Source organism: Ammospiza caudacuta, chromosome 3, assembly GCF_027887145.1.
Source record: "Ammospiza caudacuta isolate bAmmCau1 chromosome 3, bAmmCau1.pri, whole genome shotgun sequence".
In the NCBI taxonomy this organism is placed as follows: Eukaryota; Metazoa; Chordata; class Aves; order Passeriformes; family Passerellidae; genus Ammospiza; species Ammospiza caudacuta.
Window position 1 is genome coordinate 78,015,752 of NC_080595.1, and position 21,831 is coordinate 78,037,582.

Consider the following 21,831-nt stretch of genomic DNA (forward strand, 5'->3'; position numbering starts at 1 on the left):
GTCTTCCCTTCTTAAACCAGGTTTTGTTTCAGCTCTGAGGAGCACAACCACTTTAAAAACCGACACAAACAGCACACATCTTTGGGGAAAAGTTTAAAAAAAGCACAAGAAAAACAAATTATTTCATAGTTTAAAATTCCACTTTGAAGTGCATTTTGGTGATTATCAGATAAATCCCTAAGAACAGAATTGGAATGACACTATATATGTGCTTGAAACAGTTCTCTCTTTAATGGATCTTTTGGAACTTGCCTAAGTTGCCATAAGAAGTCCATTTTTATCATGCTGTACTGTAAATATTTTAGTACTGAAATTGGCTTTTAATAAAATTAAATGCAAGTTCAAAATGTTTAATGGACTCCATGGCAGTAAAATTAAGAAGAATGTCATTTTGTCTCTTTAATGTGCCCCGAAACATTCTTGCGTTGAATTAGAACGCTGATTGTTATTTTTCAGCTCAGGACTTGGCAGGTGTGTAATGTGACTCCTGATAGCAGGACAGCAGATTACATTCTCCTATAAAACCATTTCTAAGGGACTTGGCACAAAAACTGTTATTGCATGTCTGCAGGTGTTTAGTAATTGGATTAATGCAGAGCAGAAGGAATGTCTGATGCCCCAGCAGTGAGAAATGTTGAGGAAAGACACATTCATTTCTAAGAGTAACCTGGAATGCATGATGACAGCCTGTTCACACACACAGAGCCAGATCTAAGCCTGCAAGTTTAAAATTAACTGCTGTGAGCAATCACCTTCCAGAGGAAAGTTTATCCAAACCTAAATACAATAACAGGAGCTCTGTAAGTAAGGAGGTAGGGAGCTTTGGGCTATGTTTTGATCCTCTTCCAAAAGTAACTTGCATAACCTTAGAAAAAGTTCTTATATCATGCATATCAGGAATCCCTAAAATCCTAGGTGTCTGATAAAAATGTCCTTAATAAACATATAGACCCTCAAAATTCTGTAAAGGTATAGAAAATATAATAGAATTTCAGATCAAGGGCTTTCAGAACAAAATGATGTTCTTTTAAATATCTTGGTCATGAATTAGAAAGGCTTTTGTAATGGTCAGGGACCTAAAATGTAAATATTCCTATAATGATGAAAATAGCTTGGGTCCTGACAGTCCTCAGAAAAACATTTGCATGAAACCTTCAGATTCTCTAAGTTTTGATGTACAACAGATATGTTGTCTTCAAAAATTACCTTGAAAATTGGACTATTTTGAAAAGCATCTTTTACACATGGTTTATACAGTAATTTTAACAGCAGAAGGATTTAGGAAAAAAAAATTCTTTGTTTTATCTTGTGCTGGGAAAACCAGACCTATGAGAAAAAGCTCTCTGCTGTAGGGCTCCTGGGAGAACAGAAGTAATGTAAATCCTGTGAGGACACTTCAGGAAGTGTTGCTTTTCTTATCTGTCAGGAAATAAAGGTACTGAGGTAACTGAGCACTGTTCTTTCTGTCTGTTTCCTCCTAGCTCTCTGAGGGTAGGACTGACCAAAGCCATGTAACAGGCTCCTGCCTAATTAAAAAAGCCACTATGAATAAAGTTCATGACACACACTTGTTGGGGTTTCTGCAGCACTATTTCCAGACCATGGAGATGTCTCAGGTGAGGTTTTCAGTCATTTTGGCTTTTGCCTCATCTCTCATTAATTTCAAGAACAAGTTGTATTTGCATTAGTTATATTCTCTCTATGAATTTATTAGAAAATAAGAATAATAAGAAGGACAATATATTCTTAAGACTAAAATAGGTATAGAAAATTTTATGTGCACCACATTGCCTACAGAAAAGAGCTTTCCTCAGGGAATGTAATCAAAATATCCCTAATTTTTGGGAATGAGACTTGGAGATTTTGCCAGAATCTTAAAAGCTTTGTCCTATGCAATGAATACCATTTCCTTGGGGATCAGGTGTTTAATGACCATGGAGCAAATAGAAGCCTCATGGAGGCTGTTGAGAGCTCTGCACTGACTTCCAGGCACAAGTCACAGGCCACCCCCACTGCAATTAAACTTGTCAAACAATAGCTTTGTCTTTTACAGGCACAGAGCTCTCCCTGGGCTTAGTCTCAGTCAGCGAGGACATGGACCAGAGGGGGTTGACTGCCTGTAGAACAGAGCTCATATCGCACTGAGAAGTGCATATGCACAATCTACTGCTTTGAAAGTTCTTTAGAATGAAAGGATCAGCCCTTTTGAAGCTCAGGGAATGCTGCATCACCATTCCCTTTACAGTGGTGGCTGTGCCTCTGTTTAGATCCTTTTTCTTCATTGCACAAATGAAGTTTCTAGTGTGGAGGGTCCATTTTATGTGGTATAGGGAATGCTTAATTTCAATTTTTCCAGATTTCAGATGTTTGACTTTGGAACTTTAAAACTGCTTCCCCATCAGCTTTTATGACTTTAATTGACAATTTTTTTTTTTTTAAGAACATGAAAACTAAAAAAAAAGTCTGTGGTGAAAGCACACACTTGAGAATTGCATTCCCGTGGCACAGAACTGCTGTGCTGCGTGATGATTCTGACCATACAGACTGACAGCAGACTGTTCTAACAGGGAAATGAATATTGCTGGAATGACTCTGGGAATAATAAAAATAACCAGTTCTACATCTAACCATCCCATCCCCCAGGAAGATGATGGTGTTTTCCATCCAACCTTTTCCAGCTTTACCACTCAAAATTGGATTATCCCCTGAAAAACGACTTTGAACATTTATGAGAAAGTCTGTGAAACCCAGAGTTCCCTGCAGGTGGAGGAATGATTGTGTACTAAAAAACATCCCAACAGCAGTAATTTAAAGGAAGTAAAGGGACAAGTTTGTAGACGTTTGTGCTGTTTGTACACTCACTATGCATTCACTCCTTCTCTTTTTGAATGCAGGAAAATAAGTTTCTGGACCTTTTCTTGGACTCAGTACATGCTGCTATGTTCTTAAGTCTGAAAGTTATAGAGTTCGGACAAAACCAGTTGCCTCCACTCCCTTTATTGTCAGTGGAGACAAAATGATTTTTGTCACACCTGGCTTTGGAGTTGCATTTTAGGGGTACCTGCACTTCTTTCTCCACTGACTAAAAGAAGACTGTGCCTAAGACTTGAACTTTTAGACCATTGCATTAACTTATCTTAATCTCATTCCAGCCCTCATTATCAGGAAGGGCTTATTATGTGTTGTTGCACTGAAACACCTCTTTGTCCTCCAAAGACAATTACATGATCCTGTAAAAATTTTAAATTACTGAAGTAACTGTTGACACAGCTATATTAGACAAGATTCAAATCTTGCCACATAGCTATGTAAGAAAATTCTTCAGCATCTTGTGCAGATCTTGATATTTTTATTCCTTGTAAATAGAGGTGTTTGTCTGTCTGTAGTTTCACTGATTTCAGGGGGTGTCCTCTGGGAGAAGACTGTGTAGCAGGGCTGATTCACCTGCTCTGTGTGTTTATGGAATTACAGACAGTTTTACTCAAGAAAATAAGCATTCATCAACCTTACCACAGGAGTATGTTAGCTCTCCTTTCACTGTATTGAAACAGAAAGACTTCACTAGAAAGTCCTAGAAACATTGCAGACTGTTCATTGTCCAATTTTATATCTATTGTTTTTTTCACATTGTACTCAGAATGGGTGATTGCAAATGATAAAATTTTAAAAAGCAATTTTTCAGCAACTGAAAGAAGAAATATATATCTCTTTCCTAAGATAGATGCCATGGCTATTGTTTAACTGTATACATAATTTTAGGGAGAAATGTGTGAAAGGACTGTCTTAAAGTATTGAGTATTGCAGCCTGTATTTTTGAAGAATCATTAACTGTGCTATGGAATATATATCTGTGGAGTTTCTTTAAGATGTTTGGAATTCCTATCATATCATAGTTTGTTTTAGTTTCTTTCTTATATTTTGCATTTTAAAAAATCCAGAAGATCAAGAGGTGTGCCAAGTAAGGGTGGAGATGTGTTCAGACCTGTAACCTTACAGGTTCAGGAAGACTTTAAAGTTGAGACTGGCAGGATCCAGTTACATTTCATCACAAAGGATAAATTCATGCCTGTAAGCCATAACCTTTGGCCAATCTCTGTTTCTTCCTATTGGCTGAGAGATGTACTTGTGTTATTTGTCTGTCATGTATTCACACTGCATAAAATTCTCTTTCCTTTGTTTTTCATTTGTTTTCCTGGCTACTTACATCTTCAACAAAATGGAAGCTATCCAAATTGGTGGCATACCTATCTACAGAAGGCAAATCAAACTTTTAAAAAATGTTATCCACTGTGCTAATGCAAAGGATGGGAACTGCTGGTGCTCCTGTAGAAACTAAAATGTAGAAGAGATTTTCCTTACATAGAAACTGAATTGAGAAAACACTGAGTTGTTATTAATATTATGTTGTTGTAGCCACAGCACAGTACTCTGAGGCTGCATTTGTATCAGTAAATAAAATGTATATTGGCTCTGCTCTGGGTTTGTTACCAGTTGACATGAATGACCTCATGATCAGCCAGCTGAACTCCAAATTTACAAAACCACCTGACTGCCTCTGAACAGGCTGGTGGTTTTTGGGTCAGCTAAGACCTGAAAGCTGTGTCCACACACAAAGTAATACTCTGGAAGAGTGTTACTTCGGATCAAAACAGTGCCAAGAGGTGTTCTAGTAATTAAAGGTCATGATCTGCCTCTGTTTAACATGCTTACATAAAGGTGGGTGCTGTAGAGAGCCAGAAACCTGTGCAATGTGAGTCAGACAAAAAAGATACAAGCAGCAATATTGAGGGGAGACATATAAAAATATGGGTTCTTCAAAGATATACATAATTTTCCTTCTGCACTGCAGAATGGAATAAAAAGACACTAAGTTTCTTCTAAATTTGGTGAACAAATGTGTGCTCTTGCAGGTACTGTTAAAAGTCTGGGAAGGGGAATATGCTGTCATTCAAAAATGTTCCCTTTATCAAAGAAAGGCACAATGTGAACAATATAATACAAAGTTGTCATGAAAATCCAGCTTCACAAAACTAAAACAATGTGAAGCATTCTCTTCCCAAATTATGAAGGCTTCAAATGTCAGCCTGAATGAATAGTTTTGTTTTTCACTCAAACACATTTCTTGGACAACTCTTGGAAACCTGATGCCTGATGCTCTTCATAGGAGCTCTTCTGATTTCTGTGCCAGTCTGCACCTGAGGGTACACTGGCTACACTGGATACATGGCTGATCATAGCTGGAACCCTTGAGCTACGTATGTACATCTGCAATGCCTTCACTATGGGGTGGACTTGGATATTACACCTAACTTCTGCATTTAACACATATTCACCACTGAATTCTCGTGGTGTGTGCAGTGTGGGCTGGCTGGTGAAGGAACTGAAGCTCAGGTTTGTATTTGAGCCTCATTGTGAAATGAGGAGATCCCTCAACTGGATAAAGCTTTTCTGTAGACAAAAAGATAATTGTGGGTAGATACCAGAGAAGGGGTTAGAGCCTCAGTTTGTTGTGAATTCATGAGTACCTTAAGCAGCTTCAGGACAAAATGCCTGATTTTTACTGTGAATAAGTGCAGCCCTAAGAAGGACTCAATAATGAGGCTGTAATTTTCTTTTACCACAGGATAAGCTAACCTCGTCACAGAGATGTTAGTGCTGATTACATGAATTAATTTGACAACACAGATATCCCGTTCAGATTTAATTTCAGAAATAAATTCTTGACTTTAAGATGAAAAAAAATTGAAGTGTTGGACTTCTGAAGGATAAAAGAAAATACAAGGTACTGTGCTTCTGAAGATTCTTTAATTAAACAGAGAATATTATGACTGAAATTATTGTCTCCAGTTCTCTCCTGTTTGGAGAGATCTTATTGCTAGCTGATAATATTTATCAAAGGTGATATTTAAATTTCTTATGATTCTTACTTGTGTGGTGTTCCATCCTAATCAGAAGCAATCTGGTGCTAAAGCTCATCTATAGTGGCAAGCAGGGCTTAAAGAAATGCAGGGTGCAGCTGGTGTTGAAAAAGTCTCTCTCACATTTCTGCATAACACAGACTGCAGCCCAAGACAAGATGAAGCCACTAGAAAACCTCAGCACAAGAAAGATAAACAAGACTCTATGGCCAATGATAACAGGAAAGTTTAACACTAGATCAACACAAGTATAATTAGATGTTTCAAGTGGAGATATTATTCTTCATTTCCTGCCCTCAACTTGTTGCTCAGAACTGTTAAACAATAGCTGTGTTTCATGCACGAAGGGTTGGGTTTCAGAGGCTGGTGAAATGGTTCTCCTGTGGGAGCAGATCCAAGGGTGCACAGATTCACTGGGAGTGTCTCTGAGCTGCTTCATGTCGGCCAAGCCAGCCTGACAAACACAGAGAGTGGGGACAGATAGCTTGCTTGACAACAAAAAGCCATTAGGATTAATTCAGCAGTATTTTCATCCAGCTGATTTCAGTCCTTTTGGCTCACATAGGCTTTATAACCACTGTACAAAAACACAGTCAAGAGATTCCTTTCCTTTTTCTGGTAAGCTCCAAATTTTTAATATAATGAAAGAGTTCCCCTTTCTTTTTCCTACGAGTCTTTGCATAACTCTTCCTTTTTCTCCCCACTTTGCCAGTCTCCTTCATCTACATCCCACCCTTCAGTCATATTTTTTCAATCATACCTTTTCTCTTTCAGCATTCTCTTTGTTGCCTACTATTATCTTCCAGATGCACTAAGCTGTTTTTCCTTGGATTCAGACTTCTTCATGTCCCAGTGGGACTTGCCCTTGCCAAAGATCACTAGACTGTGGAGGCAGGCTGGACACCATCTGAGTCAAATTCCTGGGTTTCAGGTAATGAGAAGCAGCTAGATCCAGGGAAGAGCTGCCCTGGTGCTTATCCTGCAAGTTTTATAACACCTGAACTCAGTATTACATAGTGAGTCTAAAGTGAACGTGGTCTTTTACCAAATTCATAAGCACCCTGCAATATCAGCAGTCTGGCATCATCCTCTGGAATAAGAAAAGCTTTTAGAAGTGTCTAGTTGAAAAGTTTATATAATTACATCAATCATTAAATCTTTTCTATACCTGCAGGTTATAGTTACCTGCATGTGTACCTTATCCTTTTTGTCTGACGTAGTAAACATTTGATGATTTTTTAAAGTCTTCTGCTATTTAAAAATGGTAGACTACAAAAAATATAGGATATATAGTGCTCCAAACAGTTACAAGTTTTCTGAGTGCACACATGCTATTGCTGAAACCTATTCTGACTATCTGCAGATGCAAAAAACATGACATGCAAAAGGGATTATGCATAGTTGGAAGATGTGATGCAGAAAATTATTTCTTTCACTGTCACTCCCTGCCTTTATTTGTTCTTGAATCTCTTATTAAAAAAAGCCCAACACCACACAGAAAGAAACAAACATGTACACTGTACATCAGAACCTGGAAATCTCCCAAGCCACAGTCTAAGAACTGGCAAAACTATCAGATAAGATTCAACAGAAATACTACAATGTGATGATGGGCTGATTTTAAAGACAAGAGACAAGACATAAATTTCTGGTAGGGTTCCTAGATTAAAAAAAAAATCAATTTTTGCTTCTGGTATAGGTTTCCTATATTATCTTAAATAAGTAATATATGATTTCTACTCCTTTGTTACTCAAATTTCAAAACTAAAGATAACCCACCACCTTTCTTTTTTCTCTCACAATTTATCTGACTTCACTTTTTAAAATACAATAAAATATTTGCAAATAAACCTGCAAATGAACAGATTGAACCTTAGACCAAACAAGAGTTTATTGGCCCATAACTAATATCAAGTTTGTGTATTTAGATAGTGTATAAGCCATTACGAAGCATTCTTTGGGAAAATGGTTTTGTTGTTGGTTATATAAAACAGTGACTCATTCCTTTCTTGTAGCAAACATTTTTCTTGTCCTCATTTAAATAGTACAAGAGAAGCAAAAGGAAAGTTTGCCTGGATGGTGTGAGATGGGATAGATAGAAAGACTGGAAAGAATCTGTGGAAGACACATAAATGGCTTCAGAGCATGTATAAAGACTTTCTCTGCAATCTCTGATCTTTAAGTAACATTAAACTGCCTGCATTAGGTCTTCTTCAGCTGTATCATTCTATACAACAGATGTTGATCCCATGAATCTTCCAAGTGAAAACATTCCGTGATTCATAGAAAATTTATGATTAAAAGATGGTATAAAGATGAGAAACCGCCCGCCATTATGAGCCATGATTAACATGTGTGCAAAGTTATTGCAAAAGACACTGTGCATTCTACTCCCAGAAAATGGAAAAAATGTTCCCTTTGGTTGAATAAAACATAGAAATTAAGTAAAGATGGTCCTCTCCTACTGTTTAAGTCTTTCATATCAGTTTTACAAGCAGTAAAATCAGAAGCAATAAGTATAACATTACTTCTACACATCTGTCAATTTCAAGAAATCAGAGTATATAATTTGTTGAGTAATCCTTTGAATCCCTATCTAAATATTAAAGCTGAAATGTGGTATCACTTCATGTACCTGTCTGTGACTTTTCAGACTGTAAACAACCCTCAGTGCTTAGCTGATCTGTCTGAAGCCATGAGGCAGGCATTTGTATCAACAAAGGGTTAGTTTAGATTTGCTGGTTTTATCTAACAAATTCGGTGATTCTTCCCCCTCCCAAGAGCATATAGAAAGGGCAATGCAGACAGTAGAATTTACATGGTGTTGCTACCATTTTTTCCATTCAGGGAAAAGGAAAAAAATGCCATCTGAATTAAGTAACAATGTGACAATGGAGATAAATGCAATAATCTGAACATCCATTTCATAGAACATGAAAACCTGAAAAGGTATACTGTGAGTTAGGAAAATAGGGATGAAATATAAACTTACAAATAGGCTGCCTACCTTCCTGGAGGTCCCCTGCACACCACAGATGTATTTCTGAGCTGGAAGTGGTGCAGGTCCTTCCAGCCAGCAAGTGCCAGAGAGCCAGAGGGGTTTGGTGCCATCATGGAATAGGGGAGATGAGGCTCCAGGGCTGTTCTGCTGGCACTATAATAGTCAGAGGGAAGAGATAAATGGCCCTGTGGGCACCATGTCTCCTTCTTGCTGTGTGATGGGGTGGGTCCTTCTCCTCCAAACTCTCTGTCTCTTCCTTTAAAGAGTCATCTGGATGGCATGGAGGTGACCTGAAAGCCCTGGGACAGTGTTAGAATCACAGCCTTGAGCTCTGGAGTTTTCTAGCAGCTACTTTTGCTTGAGGCTGAAGATGCTGTGCTGAAAGCCCTGCATCTTACACTTTCCTTTTTCTGAACCAGAGCAGATCCTGGCATGGGAACAAGACCAAGGAGGAGGAGGCAAGCAGGATCCCCCAAGAGACAGAGTAGTGAGGGCTGGCAGAAGGGAGTGGGGGAAAGAGGTCTCACTAGTCCCACTGAGACTCTGTGTGGCTTCTGACCCATTTCTTTTCTGAAATTAAAGGAAGTGATTTACTGCATCTGAGGTCAGTTACCTGCAGAGTATATATCTAGTTTGAACTGGTCATCTTTTCAGTCAATCCTGAAAGATAGGCACATCCAAGCTGAGGCCAGCAAGCTGTTGACAGTAAAAGAGCAACATCCATTTATTGTGTGCTGTACTAATAAACAAGGATGAAGACCAGAGGGACACTCTGGTCTACAAAACTTTTCTGCAATTGACCTGCTGTATCCATCTTGGAATTCATAGGGTTCATATTCTTTCTTATAAAGGATGTCCTGGAACAAGGCACTTTAGACTGCCTGGTTTTTTAGTTTGTTTGGTATGATATGTTTTTAATGGTAGTTTGTGTTATGCCCTTGAATGAAAAGAGAAAATTAAAGCACAGATCTTGCCTGGAATAGAGATTAGGAATGTTAAAATGTTGTAAGACCTTGGCAGAGTCCTACAGAAAAGGAAGATTATCTCGGAGGCAAGGAATTATCATGATGTCCTCTTCTGTTCTGCTGATAAGCTTCTAAAGTGAGACACTGGTCAAGGACATATTTATTCTATTTAATGATATCTTGTAATATTTCTGTGTGGTTTTTGGATACAGCTGCAATGTGTAAAAAATATAGCTGTTGATCAGTTAAGGGAGTAGGTACTCTGGGTTTTTATAATCAGATACTCTAGAAGATTTTCTCAGGTATCCTTGTCAGGCATTTTTGAGATAATGCAAGATTTGCTTGATCATATTCCAACATGGTTGTTAAAAGAATGCCTGCCTTCCTCGGTCATGTTATCCTGAGAGTTGTGAATTGCTCTCTTCAATCTGGGATGGCTCCAAAATAATTTGAAATGGGCTACAATCATTCCTTTGTTAGAGAAGATGTCTTATCCATGGATGTTTTCTTTAATAGCCAACCAGTTCATAATTTACACATTTTTGTTAACAAGGAGAATAGTTTAAAGTTCAGTGCAGATTTTATTATATATGTTATAGTACGCATCTGGGAGAGCTAGACTTTATAGTTGTCCCTTGGTTGTTAATAGTGTAACTTTTTACATCAAGTTCTGTTCTTCTTGGCAATTTACTTTTTGGCAGCCATCTGACAAATAACTTCAATACCTGATTAGTGTTATGCACAAGCCTTTTCTTATAGCTATTATCATGCTTGCCCTTGGATGTAAAGCAAGATAATAGTAATTTCTTATTAAGGGGATGTTAGTTGCACTTCTAAATTCAAAATGAAGTCCTACCAATTCAGTTCCAATAAATTATGAACATGATTGACAGGGAATAAGTAAATAAAAAATATCAGTGAAACTTTGCAACAGAAATCCCAAAGATATTTAATAAGTCTGACCCATTTTGCCTAAAAATCAATGACAGTAAAATTCATAAACATTTCCTAGGTTTTTCTGGGAATATTTTCCTAGGTGCACAGGGAGAAAAAAAGGCACTTTCAGAGCATTATTCACCTGCGGCTGAGTTTGTACTCTGGAAATGCCCATTTTTTTCTGTTTTTTCATGAAGGGACAAAGTTCCATAATAAAGAGCAGACTTCTGCTTTTAGGTGTTGAGGTTCAGTGAAATTACTCTTGAAGACCTTTTCTGCAAACAAACTCTATGTGAAGCAACTGGGGGGCTCTTCAGGCTGGTGAAGGCCAACCTGTTGAACAGCAATGTCAAAGTCAGGACTTCATTTACCATCTTTCCTCTATAAGGCACAGTGATCTGTGAGACTTTTATAGTTTCCTAGAGAATGGCACAGGACTGCCTGCTTACTGATTTTTTTTTTGTTTGTTTTGATTGTTTATTTGGTGATCTTTGGTAGTTTCTCTTCCCTCAATGAGTTATATAATATGTGCATATGCCAGAATTCACTTGAAAATGTTCGTCTAGCCCTCAGGGCAGCATAAAAGAAGCTATAAAATAGAAACCATATATAAGTAGTAAAGTTGTGATATTTAATGTTTCTAAACAGTTGTGGGGCCTGAATTATTAGAGCCCAATCATGGTTTGAATCATCTGTGAAATACTCCCATTCTTAAGATAAACACATATTTTTGTAATACAATCTCTCTTCTACCAGTAAATTTCATGACTCAACTATTTGTCAAGGAAAAGTTTAGCTAAGTGTCAGAAACATAAAAAAATCTTATTTTTTGTAGACGACTCCAAGAAGTTATCTTTCCAATATTCTTTGTACCAACAGTGAGGAGGGTTTCACTGAGCATATAAAGCTTTGTGTGAACTTGCTGTTAGAGACTGTGAACTGCCTTCCAGCTTTTTCTGAATCAGTTGGAAATGAAAAATAAAACCATATGAAAGATTAAATAAGCATGTTGATGTCTTATTTTTTCAGATATCGCACCAGTCTTTCTAGCAATGGGAGAAAAAATATTGTCAGAATTTTCCAAAATCATAAAAATGTTTTAAAATACTACAAACCAATTTCCAAAATTGTAAAAATGATTTATACTTCTTCACTCTCTTAAAGGAAATTATTTTGGCAAGAATAAGAATAAAAAGAACTACAGCATGAACAAAAGCCACTTCATTTAAAAAGGTGGGTTCCCTTAACGCGGATTATTTGCTTTTGTAAGCCTGAATAAAACCATGATATGGTAAAATTGTGAACATCTGGAATACTCCAAATCAGTAGGAAATTATTTTAACACAGAGTATGGGATTAATTTGCCTAAATTTAGACATCTACAAAGTAGACATCTAAGTTTGAACTGGTTTTCCAGGCCCTAGGTAATCAGTAAAAAGAAACAGAACAGAACAGTTTTGCACAGAACAATTCATTCGCATTCTAAAACACATCGGAAGTGGTCCAGATGGATTACCCCCAGAAAATGTTTATTTTTCTCTGTTGAACACAAAGACAGACATGATTGACTACCTTGGATGTAAACATCTGCAATGCAGTCTACAGTTAGGCAAGATACCTTCATTATTTTTAGAGCTATAGCATAACAATAGCATGTAGAGTCTCCACTCCAAATTTGGGCACAGAAATCAGCTACACAGTTGAATTTTCTTAGATTAGTTACCTCAAAATCTGTGCATGCAACTGAACACATACATGTATCTACTTGTCTTTGTGCAGGATGTATAACCTCTATCAAGGTTTATATCAGAAATATTCATCTTGATAGCTTGCCTCTGCAATATCACACACAAAACCAACTCATGTTACTCAGACAAGATTTTCAAATAATTGCTATGCAGCTGAGCAAGGATATCAGCAGCACTGTGGTGGAAAGTTCCTTCACTTATTTTGTAGGCTCAGCTCCAGATGAATGCCACATCATCTTCCTTAACTCATTCATACATGTGTTTGGAAATCAAAAGGAGATGAGTTATGCACCAGAAGTTTATTAAGGTTGACTTTACTACAGGCATCATCTTACAATACACAATACACAAGGTGTAGAATTATTTAACCACTTTGATCCTCAGATCCCAAAGTCATAAGAACCATTCTATGAGAAATAGAGCTAAGGGGTTGCTTAACTGTTAGGCAGTGCTTAGAAGGTGAAATATTTGCAGTTCTAAAGCCTGTATGAAAATCTTTAAGAGGCAGGGAAATGCTTAATTTCCATTTTTTTTCAATGAAGTCTGTTGTGTAGTGGTGAAGGCACTGATAAGTGTCATAGTGGTCCGATGACAAAGATAAAGCTTGGGTTGTGTCACATGTGACGGCAAATAGCACCATTATTTCTGCTTAAGAATATCAGTTTATAAATCTGCATACCAAGTACTGAATACCTTCCCATGACGGGACCTGATGTCACCCCTTGCCATCTCCTCCAGTTCCTTCTACACTATTCTCTCACACTTCAGCCAGTAACCCTAATCTATTTCAAACTTTTATTTTTTATTTCTCTTGAGCCCAATAAGACAAATGCCGACTTAGCATCAAATTGCCTTCATGCCTCCTTCTTGGCTTGGTGCCCCCCATGGCAGGATTGAATTTAAGGTGCTTTTAGTTGTCAGGAAGTATGGATCTTAGAAACCGGAATCTCAGATACAAGCATTTGAGTATCTGAGATCCTGTTAGAGCAAATGGAGAGCTAAAGCTCAACTCATTCCTCTAAACCTAGACTTGCAGTGGAATTTAAAAAGCACTAACATATCTTAGGACAATGGACAGGATTGGAAGTTGTGAGCTTTTTGGGGGACAGAACTGTCTTGGTTCCACAACCAAGCTTAGCAGGAGGCTAACACAGTGGGCACCAGATGCCTATTGGAGCCCTTGTGGTCCGGGATGTCATTCCCAAATCTCACACACAGGCTATCTGCATTTGCCACCATTCACATGGTTCAGCTGGAGGGATTGGTGAAGGAATTGATCTATCATGGGATAGATGCTGAAACAAATTAACCTGGAGCTCTGGGTATGGCCCAAAGGTGCAAGGTTTAAGAAAATTATTTACCCTAGCCATGCTACACAGAGGATCAGGCCAACAGTGCATGAAATAGCTTCCAGGATCAGATATATCATGTATTGAACATTCACTACAGATTTAATAAAACTGCTTCAGCAGTATACACTTGGTTGTAAAATACAGAATTTAAATCAGCATTCAGCCTTTGCAGTGTTTTATGCATATGATCCACTTACAAACTTTCATTAGGGAAGCTGGGTTAGAGTCATGAGGCATGGTTTTTATAAACTTTGTCTCCTTCAAATCTTATAAAAATAAATTTAAGTAGCTTACATATCCCTAAATAAGCTGTAACAATAGTAGAGCACAGTTAAGTTAATTTAGTGTGTTAGAAAAAGTTTTCTTGCTGGTTTTCAAAATGTTAGAGTTTTGCCGGATATATCATTACCACCAAGTTGGTACTGACTTGTGGAGGCTATAAAACAAATAAAGTCATTAAAAATAATTTGAACAAAAGGAGTAACTTGATATCATAATGCCATCCACATTTGGTTAAAATGACTAATTTTAAAGCTCCCTTTCATCTTACTAAACAGATTTCCAGAGTTAAAAAAAAATGTGATTAATAAATTATCCCCCATAAATCTTATGATAACTATGATAGTCTTTGGAGAATTATGAAGCCACATCTGGAAAAAGTATTTTACTGCCTGTAAAACAGCATGCCATGAATTTTACTAGTTCATATTAGTAAGTGAAATACGGTATATAATTTTGCATTCATCAGTGTGAGTGCAAAACACATAATTTTCTTCTCCCCAAAACCATTAGATTTATTTCAAAAAGAATGTTTCTTGTAAAGTTTATAAGGAACTTATTTTCTTTTATTCATATATAGATATTTCTCTTTTATATTAGCTGTAATTTACAAGATGAACTGTAGAGTACCTAACATTAGAACAGAAGTAAACAAACAGTAAGAGTAATAAAGTTCATTTGTTATTATTATTACACCAAGGCTAAAATGAGCAAGGCCAAGCCCCTGAATAAATGCCAGAGCACTAATCAAGAGAGAAAGCAAAGAAGTTAATTTTCTGCTATATAATCCAACAATAGCTATTACGTTATTCTTTTTCATTAAGGACATTTTAAAATATATAGATTAGAGTTGCAAGTCATTCAAGATGAGTGGCTGTAATATTTCTGGAATTAAAAACTTGATTAAACTTAAGTATTTCTTAAATAAAATGAGCAATGTTCTGCTAGAGCCAAGTATGTCCCTGGGAAATATAAAACCCTTTTTATTTCCAAGCAGATGTTTGCAATAAGAAATGGATGGTGAGTGAAAGGGAAGAACACCATTAAGCTAAGGTAACCCCTAAAGATTTTTATATAGTTCTGCAATCATAAGCTCCATCAGTGATAAATATCACAATAGTGCTTGTAATGTACCTGGTTTTATTTATGTGTAGATCCTTGAATATGCTTTACCTCAAGTAATATAATTCGCTTAATGACCCCAGAGAAGTTATATTTTAATATAAATGAAAGCGACATAATTTTTGTAACCTGAAAAGGTTCTTTTTCTAAAGATACTATAAATCAGCACAATAACATCTGTAAACATGCTTTGTTTTTATAACAGAAATAAATAAAATGCTAGAGAAACGCTTACTAATAAAATGTATGTGAATTAGACCACTTTATGGCAAATGATACTCTCACAATTTCAACACAAATTATTTGTGTAACATGTTGCTCAGACTGATAATGTGGATGATATTCTGGCCATAAAAATTCTATTGCAGTAAATATAGCTCTCTTCTGCTCTGATTTGAAATGGCCATTATGTCACTGCATTGTTATGCCTGTTGTAGCTGATTTTTAAAATAATCTAAATTGAATTGGGTTTGTACCTATTGATACTTGCTGCCTTTTCTGAAATCAAAGACTTTATTTTCTTTTAGCTTTCCTCAAGCTTTCCTTACTTTCCTCCCTTGATTTTGGCAGAGCTTTATGAGAAAGGCTGGTGCCTTTGCACAGCTGTTGAGATGTCACTGTAGGAAGGGTTGGATAACATCAAAACCTCATGTCCCCAGGCAGGGTGTCCCAGTTGTCACAGGGACATTCAGAGATGTGTTTGGTTCATATGACAGGGTCTTGGTGGTGAGCAGGCTGCAGGGAGAGGTCAGGCACTGTACAGTGCCTGTCACAGCCACTTGCAGCCACCTCTCCAGCAGATTCAATGTGCCAGAGGTCAGCCCACCTGGGGAGCTCATGGTCCTCTGGAGAATCAGTGGTGCTGCTGAGGAAGCACATTCAAAAGAGGGTAAATAATACAAGAGGGAGATAGGAGGAGGGAGCAGAATCGAGTGAGAGAAAAGGGTGGGTGCACCAGGGTCCAAGAAGGAGGCTCTGAGCTCCAGAGCAGTGGTTCTCTGCAGCCCAAGAGTAACCCATGCTCTGCAGAGCAAGTTCACCCTGAAGGGCTGCAGGGATTGTGGACTCATGCTGGAATAAGAAAAAAGTATGAGGGAAAAGGAGTGGAAGAGAAAATCTGTTATGCATTGATCACCACCCTCATCTTCTATCCTTCCTGTGCTGCTGGGGAGAGTGCAAATGAGGTTGGATTGTTGCAGTGAAGTTGAGTCTGGTAGAGGAGGAAAGGCGTTTGGTTTAGTGTTTGCCTTTTTCGATCCTCACCACCAAAGTCTATTTCAATGGACAATAAATTATTCTTTCCTCCCCCATCACCCTAACTTTCATTATTTCCTGTGATGGTAATTAGGAAGAAATCTCCCTCTCTTTTTCTCAGCCCATGAGCTTTCTCATTTAATTTCCTCCCCCCTCTGTCCCAGTGAGGTGTGGCGGTGGCAGTGACATGGGAGCAAGCAGCTGGGTGGGTGTTGGGCTGTTAGCCAAGGCTGACTCATCATAAAATAGCCTAACATCCAAAAATTAGATGACAGATGTATAAACAGACTGGCAAGTGCACATCATATGCAAAAAAACCCCACTTTTCAGCTTTCTTATTATTGAGTTATTCCACACTTAATGTGACCCATTTTGAAAGATAACTACAAAACTTGCAAAAGTTCATCAATCAATTTTCTCTATGAATTCCAGCATATAAACTCTCTTAAATAAACCACAGTGGGAAAGATTTCTCTGCATAAACCAGCCTCTTCCCCTTTTCATTAAGTCTGCACTCTACAGACTCTGGAAGAAAGAAACTCTTAAGAAAGAAAAAACCCAACTGCACAGACTAGTCAGAAAGCACCAGTGTGAAAAAGTTTCCAGGAGCTATAAGGGAGCACAAAATTTATCGAGTGCTCCTTGAAACTACTGCAAAAAAGTCAACTCTCATTTGGGAGTTTAATAATAGAGGTATTGCCTCTGAGGGAAAGCAGATTATTATTCCTTACCTTAAAGATACCAAATCAGTCATGGAATCATTAAGGTTAGAAAAGTCCTTTAAGATCATCAAGTCCCATTGTCAAACTAGCAGCACTACCTTGTTCACCCTTAAACCATGTCCTCAGTTGAAATATCCCTATATTTTTGAACAATTCCAAGAATGATGACTCAACCACTTTCCTGGGAAGTCTGTTCTAAAGATTTACAATCCTTTCTGTGAGAAAAAAAAATCCTAATCTGTAATCTAAACTTTCCTGAGTGCAAATTGAGGCCATTTCCATTCAACTCCTTCCCTTTTCAGGGACAGAGCATTTAAAACTTCTGGACAACTTGTTACAATGTCTCACCATCCTTGTAAAAATATTTCCTCTTCATGCCCAGTCTAAATGTACCATCTTTCAGTTTAAAACCACTGTCCCTTGTTCTGTTTCTATATCCCTTGGTAGAAAGTCTCTCTGTCTTTCTTATAAGCCCCTTTTATACCTTGAAAGGCCACAATAATGTGTTCCTTAAAACCTTCTCTTCTCCAGGCTATACAACCTCATCTGTCTCAGCCTGGTCCCTCTCCACAGATTATGGACTGTTAGTTACTTACTTATGAGGCTTAGTCAACTCCTGAAGTGTACATCAAATTCTGTAAAACAAAATAATTTTAAAATGGTTCCTCCACAGGCTCCTGGAATAACCTGGTACTACTGTGCTTCAATCCATTCTCTAAAATCTCTAATAGAGACTGCTTCACATGCTTTATAGATATTTCATACCAAGACAAGGAAGGGAATATTTGTAATGTCACATAGACACAACGAACATTCCTGCCAGTGTCTTGTCAAATTTACTATGGTCAAAGGTTTCACAGGCTACAGTGGGAGCTTTACATGACTTGTGATTCCATATTTGCTTTGGGAAACCTGTTCTCAAGGTTGTCATCTCCCTGACTTCAAAATGGAATGAAGATAGAAATCTTTTCTCTGTTTCAGTGGAAAAACTAATGATTTATTCAGGGAACCCCTTGACCAAATGTACTTATGATAAGAATTAAGGGAATGGATGTCTGGCAACTGAAAGAGGTACCACTAGCAAGGACAGAAGCATGACAGCCAGAAATCAGAAATATAAAGAAAGCCAGCACATTCTGGGTGTCGAGTAAGGCTGCAACTCTATATCCTCAAAACCATCTGTAGCAATTCAGAGCATCTTGTTTTTGGAGGCCTAGAAGAAAAGGATTTTACTTACTTTTCCACCACCCATACTCCTGAAGAGCAGAATGAAGAACTCTCCACTGTAAATCACAGGACCAATCTCACTCCAACTAAGAGAACACTTATTTATCTCAAACTATCAAAGTGCTCTTAATTTCACTGTACTATTTTTTCTTCTTCTGTGAGTGAGGACAACAGTCTTCCACATCAGATGCTTGTTCTTATGTTAAACATGTAACAGCCCTATGTAACATAGTCAGGTGGTGTTGTGAAGTTTTCCATAAGAACGAGGACAGAGACACTGTGAGGTATCTACACGTGGATATAAACATGGATTCATATAAATGTCTCTTTTTTGGAAAGGCACTGTTAACTTGGGCAACTTGTTACATCTAGTAATATTCAAGGGAACTAAGACTTCTTGTTTGTTTGTTTCTTTTAAGCAACATCATTTAACTTTTCCTCCTTTTTTTTTTTTTTGTTTAAATGAAGGTTCCTTGTAAAAGATGCATTAAAAGATTCACTTCCAGTTTATGTATGTTTTAAAGTCACTCTGTATTCTCAGGCTGCAAGGAGTTCTCATCTAAATACTTTAAGTAAAATATTGTTTGGTTTCTGCTGTTGTTCAACCATAAGAAAGAGCTCTTAAAAAGCAGGAGTTATGACACTGAAAAATATTAATGATACTGATCCTCCAGTGATTCTAAAAAGTTTTCTTGTGTTTAAATTTGCTATATCTTTTCCTATATCTTTGCACAGAAAATCATAACATGTATCCTGGCTTGTAAAACTTCTAGAACTCTAGACAGCTAGTGCCACTGATTTGATTATGTGTGAGACACAAAACTTGACATTTTTCTAGGATAGCAAGATGGATAATTTAGGACTTTTTTGTTCTCAATTTCCACCATCTTATAAACACAAAGATGATTTGTTTAAATGGTATTGTTATAAAATACACTGCAAGTTCTTTCAAAGTTTTTTTTTTTTGGAGGAGTCATGTGGGGCAATTGATTCTGTCAGAAATACCTCTTTAATTTGGAATTCAAAACACCATAAACTGTAACAATTGTGTGTTCCAGAGGTGGAACTGAAGGGAGAGGCACAGGTCAGCACAGCTACACAAAGTCCAGCTACACTAATTCATGCAGGAAAATGTGCTCACCTGTCTGTTCCTCACCTGGAACACCAGAGAGGTAAGTTTACCATTCTATAAACCTACTATTAGTTTGATGAAAATGTAAGTGAAATCAGTAATTAAAATAACTCAAGAAATAGGAACTCCAAAAGAGTAAAGTTCCCAAATGAAGTCTGTAATTCCAGGCTTTCATCTTGATACTGGTATTGATTCTCTAATACCACTTTTTAAAAGAATTTCAAGATTTTTTTGTTTTGAGTTGACAAGTCTTAGCTAAAATATGTGAAGACATGCATAGATACTTCCAGATTGTTTCTTCTGTTCAGAACTTCAGAAGAATCACTTTTATGTTGGGATAAATAAACCTTAGATAGATCTGATTCCTTCAGTCCACCAGCACACCAACACTTTTAAAGGGAAAGAGATATAAAACACATTGCATTTCTTTTTTCTAGGAATCATAATTCATTGTATGAATTATGTTTAGAATATATATTTATATGTTTAATATATAAAGTGCTAAAACAGACCCTATGTAGATTTGATGGAAAATACTGAAAAAATTTGCAGGGAAAAAAAAAGTATTTCCTTCTAAATTCCTTACATGATCTTTGTATTTTGATGAAATATTTCCAGTTGTTTTCTCTCTCTTCACATAGGAAAAATAAATTTCCCTCATTCACACATTTATTTTTTTTACCGCCAAGAGGAAATTAATGAGGATGAAAAGAAATATATTAAGAAAAAGGGTGAGAATTCAGGAAAATAGGAAGAAAAGTCTTAAAAAGCCGAAGGTGGATATTAACTCAAACTAGCAAAAGTTATTTAGAAAGTGCTGACTCCCCAACTCAAAAACTCATGGCCATCTACATTGCCACAGTTCACACAAGCCAGAACATGGGGGTGGCATAGTGCCTCTAGAAGGTGCCTCCTCACGGATGTGGCCACAAGAAATATCTGCATGGTGAGCTCGACTTCTGCTGCTTTGCCACAGTCAGTATTGAGATTCCCCAAGGACCCAGGAGAAATGGCTCCAGCTGCTTCTTACTGAATCCCCAGAATTGTTCTCATTTCCTTTTTCAGAGCTCAAAGGCAGAAGAATAATGGAATCCAATCTGATTTTTCTTGGTTTGATGAAGGAAGGAAACTGGTTAGGCTGGCTGGTCCAGCTGCAGTATCATCACATGCAGCCTTAAATTCTATGCCCACAGGTGCTGTGTTCAACACATATAGTCTTTCCTAATGAAGCAGTCCAGATGAAAATATTAATAGAATTATCTTCATTAACACTAAATATAACTTTTTTTCTCACTGCTTGGAGGATCTGTCTCACAGAGTAGTCAGAGTCATTCACTGAAAAATAAGGTTCTTTCTCTTCCAGTCTCTAAAGAAATGGCATCCTTTCCTCATGTGGAGATAAAGGAGAAAGGTGTCAGTGTTCTATATGTTTGCAACCTCATTAAAAGCTTCATCTGAAACTTAGTATGGTAAAATTTCCAGCTGGCACAGAATACAGCTGCCATCTTCCTGGCATCAGGCAGAGCATAAAGCCTTGGATTAATGGTATGAATCCTCCAGTGACATCTAGTCAGATTCAGAGCTGGATTAGTCTTTGATTTTAATTTTGAATCACTTTTCAGCTACATAAAAAAATTATTAAACTTCAGTCCATCAACACACACTAGTTCACACTAGATCTGGGGCAAAAATGCTGTCACAGACCATAATGAGAGATTTAAAGCCAGTCTCAAAGTTTTCCTCATGTAGCCTTCTCACCAAGAAGACTATAATCATGTGAGTATCCTTCTTTATTTTTAAATCCCATATAATCCCTGCTTCCCAATCTATGACCTCAAACATTTATTGCTACAAAACGAGAAGTATCAGAGGCTTCATGAAACCCAGTAAAGACCTCTCTGTTTGGGATGGGAACCTAATGAGCACTGCAAAGGACAAAGGACAAATTGAAACTGTAAATAAATAATCAGATAGACTCTTAGTTCAAAACTATTGGAAACCACCATTATTTAATGTAAAAAGTCCAAAAAAGTGTAACACTGAGATAGGATTATAACATAATTTCCAGATTTGGCTGGCAGATATTTAACTATACAACGCGTTCATACCATCAAAGGGTAAAATTTCCATTACATCAGTAAGGAAATGTTGTAATGTCTATCCTGAAACAGAAAA